The 9055-nt window shown below is 34.4% G+C and overlaps 1 protein-coding gene across 1 annotated transcript in view; it reads right to left on the bottom strand.

The window, feature by feature from the left end:
- The window catches only part of LOC106465572 (protein bunched, class 1/class 3/D/E isoforms-like), a 40843-nt gene extending 32614 nt beyond the window's left edge, over positions 1-8229 (bottom strand). The window contains exon 1 of the transcript XR_002612016.1: positions 7371-8229. The gene's annotated coding sequence lies outside the window, so the exon portion shown is untranslated. The remainder of the gene's footprint in view (positions 1-7370) is intronic.
- Positions 8230-9055: the final 826 nt, after the last annotated feature.

The raw sequence follows: 9055 nt of genomic DNA, 5'->3' as shown, positions 1-9055 counted from the left end.
ACTGAAAATTTTCATTTTTTCTGAAAAGGTGGTGTCTATTTACTTGTGACCACGCTGTATATACTTTGATTCTTCAAAATATTTGTCAGTATTCCAAGTATGATATTGCTTTTAAATTATACCCCATTCAATTAAACCTTCCACGTACGTTTTCCTGATGAAACACACACTGTTTTTTGAATATCGCGCAAAACTACTCGAGGGCTATCTGCGGTGTCTGTCCCTAATTTAGAAGTGGTATAGGGAAATCAACACCATCCATTTCCAACTCGTGGCGTTTATTTCGATTTCCGCAATTCACAATAATAACTATATATGTCAATGTCAGTACTAATAATACCAGTACTAATAATTGTATAAGTAACTTAATTATATATATATATATATATATATATATGTATATACACATACATACACACACACACATACATTATTACCATTAGTATTATAAATCACAAAAATCTAATATAAAACGCCAATTTTTTTTGTTTCAATTCAAACAATTTATCCTATTGAATTCTTTATTAGACCTTCACTACAGCACCCACCAACTTTTTCTTTCTTTCCAGCGTTGCTTATTTGTCAGATTAAAATCTGCTTCAAACACTATATCATTTTGGTTTTAAATGGCACATCCTAGTGACATCTAGTGATAGGTATATTATTTAAAATCAAAGAGCTCTCAAATCTTTTTGAAGCAACTAACCCCTATGTAAAATTATGATGAAACTACGTGGTCTCAATGTATTCAAACAAAAACGCGTGGGATCAAGAAGGTTGGTTAATCAGTCAAAAAACATACGGTGAAACCTGAGAGCTTTCCACAGGTGGTTCAGTTTACATCAGGGGTCATATCAGAATGATGCAATGTATGATTATGCACAAAGGTCTGTATGCTTGCTGGAAGTAAAAAAAGTACAATTTATTTTAACACCACTGCTGAGTGAACATTCAGATGTTATCTTTATTTATACGAGTTCGGGAAATTAATGCAATATGTCACATTAAATAACTGGTGTTTTATACACACTGATGACAGGAGTTTGCTTAAGCATTGTTCGCGGGAAATATAAACAAGACGATACTGTGAAATGTAGATGTGTATAAATGTTTGAATTTGCAGACTATATCGTTTCTAAATAATGAAAGTGGTTTCATGACGTCACTAATTATAAACTGTTCACCTTTATACACTGCTTCTGTACAAAATGACTGACGAAATAATGATGATAAATTTATTAGTATTATTGCACTTCGAAAGATTCATAAAATATTTGGTAAAGGGAGTGATATTACATCACAATACAACTGTGCAGGTTTCTAATAAAGTCATTTGCGTATTTTATTTTTCTATATTCACATTGAACAATCGTCTTCAGAAATGACAAAAAAAATGTATCCCTAAAATCACAAATCTGAACTTATAAAATGTAACATTTTTCTGCCACACACTATGAAGTATAATTATTTTTTAAAATCGTTTGCAAAAAAAAGCCTGATTAAAATGGTATTTCTGGTCCAATATAAATATTTTACATGAAGATTATGCAACTGAATAGGCTTACGAAGAATATCAAAAATGTTTCAGGTAAGTAACTAAAAACAGCAAAAGCTTGTCACCAGTTTATCGGCCAAATAGCAAAAGTAAGTGTACTGACAGTTTGTAAAATTATCAAAACTCAAGATAAATAGCTAATTCAATTTGTGAAGAATATTAAATATATGACTGAAACACATAATAACGATATCTAGTAAATAATGAAAGTAACTTAGTAAAAGGTTTAAATGTACTAACCTATAAAAACAATCATTCAACGTTACAAACACAGTGGAATATTGTAATGTAGCGCGTCAATGCTCATTATACAGTTAAGCTAGAAATTCGACAGGAAATGTTCGCGTTACAACATTCTAATACTTCCCCCCCCCCCGCCATGTTGGAAGTCAGGCATTCCCTTTTGGCAATCGTTTGTTATGGATTTCGCGCAAAGCTTCACGAGGGCTATCTGTGCTAGTCGTCCCTAATTTAGCAGCGTAAGACTAGAAGGAAGGCAGCTAGTCATCACCACCCACCACCAACTCTTGGGCTACTCTTTTACCAACGAATAGTGGGATTGACCGTCACATTATAACGCCCCCACGGCTGAAAGGGCGAGCATGTTTGGTGTGACGGGGATTCGAACCCGCGACCCATAGCTTGGGAGTCGAGCACCCTAACCACCTGGCCACGCCGGGCCCTTTTGGCAATCAATATTAATTACAAGATTCGCATGTTTTTAGTTCTTTGACTAGGCGTATTAAAAAAAATTCACGCATTATTCATAGATCACCTCATTTTATAACGTCGGTGCCTCTATAGATAGATAGTCTTAGCTACTTAAAATTAAAAGATAAACTATCAGTTAGAATCCAAAGAAAGTGGTTATTTGTTTGTTTATCTTTTAAATACAACCCGCTAGTTAAACAGATAAGAGTGCTTCCAACAGTTTTAACGCATGAGCAATTGCTCGGATACTGTTTATTTTTTGGCTTAGAAATAAGTATGTGATAGTTTTCTAGCATGTTTCAACGTATCGTAAATTATTTATCGATAGATTTGTTTATTTTGAATTTCGCGCAAAGTTACACGAAGGCTATCTGCGCTAGCCGTCTCTAAGTTAGCAGATTGCGAATCGATCGCCCTAACCATGTTGGGTCTTCTCGATAGAACCGTGGTTTTATTTATTTTGTTAAAATAAACTACCCAATTATAAAAATGTACATTCTAAAACTAAGGTGTTTAGTGGACAACCTGCTTGTGTACAAATTAACAGGAAACATTTGCGAATTATTGAGACCACACTGAAATAATAATAATAAAACCTAATATTGTGGAGTCAAAGATAAGTTGCTATTCCCAAAATTTCGTTTGGATCTGGCTACACTTTGAATACAACAGAAGCTAACAGCTTTTGTAAACTCAAAAGAAAATATATCGCCATTCTTATCAGGACAGTTCTTTGCTTCTACAAAGATGGCAACTTTCAGTAAGACCTACTGATGAAGAATCACGCAAATGCATTGGAAACTTCACTTTCTCCAATTCACCGAATAGATTGTGGATTTAAAATCTCCAATTTCATAATATCCCAAATTATTTTAAATACGTTAAGTTTCAAAAATATACTTAGCAAAATCATCACATTTTTACTTTGAAGGTCACAAAAAAAAAGGTCAGAATTTCTAATAACACGCCACTAAGATATTTTTAATACGAGCATCAATTGCATCATATTTAATAGTTAATTGCAACTGTATACTTCTGTTTTATCCTCGTAAGGGTGAAACGGAAATTATGCGTTCCATATGCTCTGTATAAGCTTACATCCTTCTAATGTTTTGATTTTGTTACGTGTTGAGAAGAATACCAATTTCTCACTTCAACTTTGACCCTGATTAATCTTCAAGATTGTTGTTGGAGTATGAAAGATTATTTCTGAGGATATCTTGTCTTAAGTTTAGTAACCAATACTTTTCCGTAACTCTTTTGTATTTGTATTTACGACAAAGCTAATAAGGTTATCTGCTGTCGTCCCAAATTTTGAACCGGAGGGAAGGCAACCAGTCAGCAGTACCCAACCATCTACCCTGAGGGATTGAGTGTCGCTCTTATAACACACTCACAGAATATTTGGAGTTATTGTACGTATCCGAACTGTCTCGCCAGTTCTAAAATCCAGATCTCTACCTCAGGCCCAAGCTGCGCTCTATAACTCTTTCAAAAAAGAAAGTTCATAGTATACAACCAATTACAACGATGCAGTAATGACACAAGAGAAAAAACTAAGTCTTAAGAAACTGTTCACCCATTATTTTTTACTATACCAATCCACGTCCTGAAACTATACGCACATTATTTTGTAAAGTTATCTTAGAACTCAAATAAAAGCTAGCGGCTCCTTTTCTTTGAAAGATTTATCTGATTACATTCTTTCTTTTTATCTTCTTTTCCCTCCACATAACGGATAAACGAACGTGCTTGTATTATACAACCGACTCTCCATCTTGATCACATTATCCGAGATTGGCTGAGGGCGTGACACATTTGAACGTGACCTTAATTACTCAGTACGAGACAAAAAATTAAAGCAAATTATTCTTCTGATAGTTTTATAGAGTATTTGGAAAATACACTTGTTTTTTTTTTGAACGTTTGGGCATTAAATAGGGTTCCGTGCTCTTATCATTTGTTTTGTTTTCAATAATCACGAAAACCTACAAAAAAAAAAAAACTATTTGCGCTAATCATCCCTCATTTTGAACTGACAGATTAAAAGAAAAGCAGCTTGTGAACGTTGATTCTTTGGGTTCCAACAACTTTAAAGAAAGGTAATGGTATTTACGAAACGGAAACTCTTGGGGGAAACACTCTGTGTGATTCTATATGTTAACATAATATAGATATTGAACCTGAAAAGGTTCGTTTCGGCATCAAGCTGTCGCTCGATTATTTCAAATGGTTGTTATTTGTTATAAAGCACAAAATTACAAAAAAGTTCTGCCCACCACGGATATCGAATCCCAGTTTCTAATATAGATACTGAACCTGAAAAGGTTAGTTTCGGCATCAAGCTGTTGCCCGATTATTTCAAATGGTTATTATTTATTATGAAGCACAAAGTTACAAAGAAGTTCTGCCCACCACGGGTATCGAAACCCAGTTTCTAGCAGTATAAGTCCATAGACATACCGCTGTGCCACTGTGAGGCATTTCAGATGGACTTAGGTATTTTACTAATTAGCAACCACAAGGGGTAACCATCGAAATGTCAAGAGGAAAAGATTCCTCCTAGGTTCAAAAAAGCATGTTTGTTGCCAATGATCTAACTGCGCTGTATTCGCCGCAGGGATCGAAGCCGGTATCGTTTAAGGAATCAAAATATGTGACAGCTGAGAAAACAGCTCTAAAATGAAAAAAATACAATTAAAAAAAACGGATACAAATTCTAAAAAACTATTTACAGTAAAACGACGATTTTCCGGAAACGTCAAATAACAAAATAGTTACAGGACTAACCTTACATAATGTTTTAATCTGTTATAAAACAATTAACCTCATTTGTATTGTAATATCAATTCAAATCTGGGCACGAGCATTTGATGCGTTTTAAAATACAATAATTAAAAATGTTAAAACGCACATTATAGGTAGAATTTTGCGTATACTTAGACAACCATGCATTTATAATTAGTTACACACTTTCAACTTTCCATCTTCACTATTTGTATTGTATATTGTATCAGTTATAAGTTGCAACTTTTGGTATTCGTTGCCATTGCTTTTTCTCATTGTGAACTGTTACTTCGATTTCACGCTTATATCTATATATGAATACACACAGAGATACGTTTTACGAATACGTGGAAATAAGCACGCGTTCTTCTTGGAACTTACGCTTTATAAAACGGTTTCGTCGCGAATCATGTCTCCACACCGAACTCAGTAGGTTATACATTGCTGACTCACATTAAATAAAATTATGTAACTTCAAAGCAACCACCGGCTTAATATCAACTAGTTAACGGTTTAAAGATAATTTTACATAAATACAGAACGTGTACGTGAACCAGAAGTTGGCCTATTTAAACACCTGCCAAGTCTGGCTTTAATATCAAGACAGGAGAGCACAAACCTGAGCATATTTTGTTTCAACGGAAACATTTGGCAAATAAAAAAAAGAACACTAAAGAGTAGTTTATTTCATAATGTTTCAGTCATGAACTATATGATTCTCAAATTGAATTGCTGAAATTGATGAAAATATTTCTATTTTACTTACAAATTTATATTTATATGTATATTCTAGCGAAAGTACACAGTTTCGCTCAGGTTATCAGTTTGATAGTGTGGGTATTCTGAACCCATTTTAGTACAAAAGTATAACCTATATACTTTTGTTTCTAAGCAGCATGACATAAAAGCCATTGTTGGAACGCATTGTTACAAAAACGCACTGGCTTTTCTATATATATTAGAAGTTGTTATGTAAGAAACCACTTCTTTCCTATGTTGTTTTTCACTAGCTTCCCTCATTAAAAAGATGTACACGCGCATACGCACGTGGATAAGATAAGTAATAATACCCAGGTGCACACCCTGAGGATCCACTTAGTATGGATGCAAAATTTCAGGTTTTTCGATTCTTTCCTCTTGGAGCTATGGCGGTCACACACACCATACAATTACATCTATACGGATTCCTCAAGCTTAAATTTTAAAAATAAAGTGCGGGTTTTCATTTAAAATTGTATTTTAATTTTACTGTGAGCTTGCCAAACGCACAGGTAGAAATTTTGCTATCAGAAATTTCTTAAACAAAGGTAGGTTGGTACTCTGTACAAACAGGGGACTTACAAAAAACAAAACAAATTAACGATTTGTGTGAGTACGGGTTTTCACTAAAGGGGACAATCTTAAATTTCGTAACGAGGAGTTTGCTTTGTTTTGAATTTCACGCAAAGCTACACGAGGGCTATCAGCGCTAGCCGTCCCTAATTTAGCAGTGAAAGACTAGGGAAAAGGCAGCTAGCCATCACCACTCATCGCCAACTCTTGGGCTGCTCTTTTACCAACGAATAGTGAGATTGACCGTAACATTATAACTCCCCAGATTGCGAGTCAAGTGCCCTAACCACCTGGCTATGCCAGGCTCCGTAACAAGGAGGGAAGTTTATTTTCGTGACAGTCGTAAACATTTCTAAGGGGTCATTTTATAATACTTACTCATGAATATATTTTTGATTATCTGACTTGAAGACTATTTAAAGATCCTCGTACAAAATAATGTCTGTCATATTTTCAAGTTATAAAACTTCTATACAGAGATCATAATAAAAAATTATATTATCGGATTTTAGCTTCATTTAACGATGTTAGCATATTTACATAAATCCCAGTTCAATAACCAAGGTATTATATATATAAGCAGTTTAGAAGACTTTAGCATCAACACTTTGATTTCCAATCCATGTCAAAAATCACACCAACTTACGAATTCAAATAAAATTCTAAAAACCTGTGTTGTTATAAATATTTTATTCTAAGTTCTTGTTTGTAGGTCAACTGGTTAGGCCTAATCGATTTAAGAAAACATCTCGTGAAAATATAGATTCAAATTACATATGAAATTGTTCAATTTAAAAACTAATACTTGAACTTGAATTTGAAAAATATGGTTCAAAACGACTAAAACGTAATTAATTGATGTTTCGATAAGTTATCCTAGTAATTTAAACGAGCTTATTGTCTGAACACCTTTTATTCCTCCACCCCACAATACAAGTATTTACCTGCATATATCATACCTTCAAAATAATAATAATAGTAATACCTGAAGACCACTGGCGGTTCGTCCCAGGGACAAGGAGATAGCCGGACGTGAGGGGACTGAAGCCCAGATGTACGGGATAACTCGCTGGCCAGTGATAATAGGCTGTTACAGGGCAAGGTGAATAGAAAATAACAGATACCAAAACATTATTATATTAGCAATTCATGGAATTTTTTATTAACCCTGACTGCATTATTGACTATTTAGAACACAGCCTCCCATCCACAAGTTATCTGTCCTCGTGGAGAGGAAGAAAACCATTCCCACAATAAAGTTAAAATATAAATTACAAGTGAGTGTGAGTAGCTATTACACAAAATCAAAAGGTTAATCAGTTCGTTATTTAATTAATAATACAACACATGCCATTTTACATTATTGAAGCCTTTACTTATTTACTTGGGGGAAGGTGGGGACAGTGCACTTAAGTGTTAAAACAAAATCTAGTACAACTGGTTGTGGCGGGGAAAACTATCACTAATATAATGCTGCTGTTGTTTTCTTAGTCAAAGCTATAGAATGGGCTAACTGCACTGTCCATCGTAGGGACTCGAACCCCGGATTCTAGAGTTGCGGATACGTAAACTTACCGTAATTTTCGACGAATAAGTTGATGTGGAGTCGAGAATCAAGACAAACGGTAATGTACTATGCGGCCAAGACAACTTGCAGAACACACTATGTGTTAACAAGAATGATCGTTTAGCAATTTTCCACTTTCTGTAGCTCGGGCTGTGATAATCCAACCTACCGCATAATTTCAGTGGATGTGCTACACTGGACCCTTACTTTACATACCAAATATCAAGGTAATCCGTTAAGAAATACACGAGATGTAAAATCTCCAATTTTGATTGAATTTCTTCATTTTTTTTTTCTTAGCATCGAAAGTACAAAAACTTTATTTGATAGAAAAACATACTTAACTTTTATAATTTTTTTCAAATTTGGAACACTGATAGAACTCTACAACCTACACTGAGATGTCAAATTTAATCTAAATATGAAGCCACGTGTGCAAAGTAATTCAACAAAAACCTTTCAATTTTGATCAAAAGTTTTGCGCACGTCTACGCAAAAAGTCACGGTCTGAAATTTATACTAAAGCTTCAAAGTCTCGTCTTATATACCATAAAATATGGTATTGCTCACCTACCAGAGGAACTAATATAATGTACCGAAAATACTAAGAAACTGCTGCAAAAGGGTATTGGTAATGGAAGCAAATGACGAAGTGTCTACGGAGCTTCCAGGACCTCAAAGACATTCAATTTAACACAGCTGTTGTGACCGGTATTAATGTAACATTTCCCATTAAGCTGATTGCTGTTGTTGTGGTGGTGTCACATGTATTGCAGTATTTTGAAGTGGGCTGTCTGTCGTTAAGATGTCACGTGTACTTTCAGTATTTTGAATTGGGCTGTTTGTCGCTAAGGTGTCACTTATACTTCAGTATTTTCAAGTGGACTGTCTGTCGTTAAGGTATTAAATTTACTTTCTTTAATGTTATGGTAACTAGTACACTAAGTTCAAGTAACCTGTTTGTCATTTTGATACCGAGTATTGTGTTCAAATAGGTCGTCTACTGTTATGATATACATGCATTATTTTGGATGGTTGAAGTTTTATGGCGCAAAGGATCGAGGTTATCTGAAAACATTTTTTTTTTATTAATTAAAAGAAGT

The sequence above is a fragment of the Limulus polyphemus genome, unplaced genomic scaffold (assembly GCF_000517525.1).
Source record: "Limulus polyphemus unplaced genomic scaffold, Limulus_polyphemus-2.1.2 Scaffold1985, whole genome shotgun sequence".
NCBI classification, from domain to species: Eukaryota; Metazoa; Arthropoda; class Merostomata; order Xiphosura; family Limulidae; genus Limulus; species Limulus polyphemus.
This window is presented reverse-complemented; position numbering and strand designations above follow the sequence as displayed.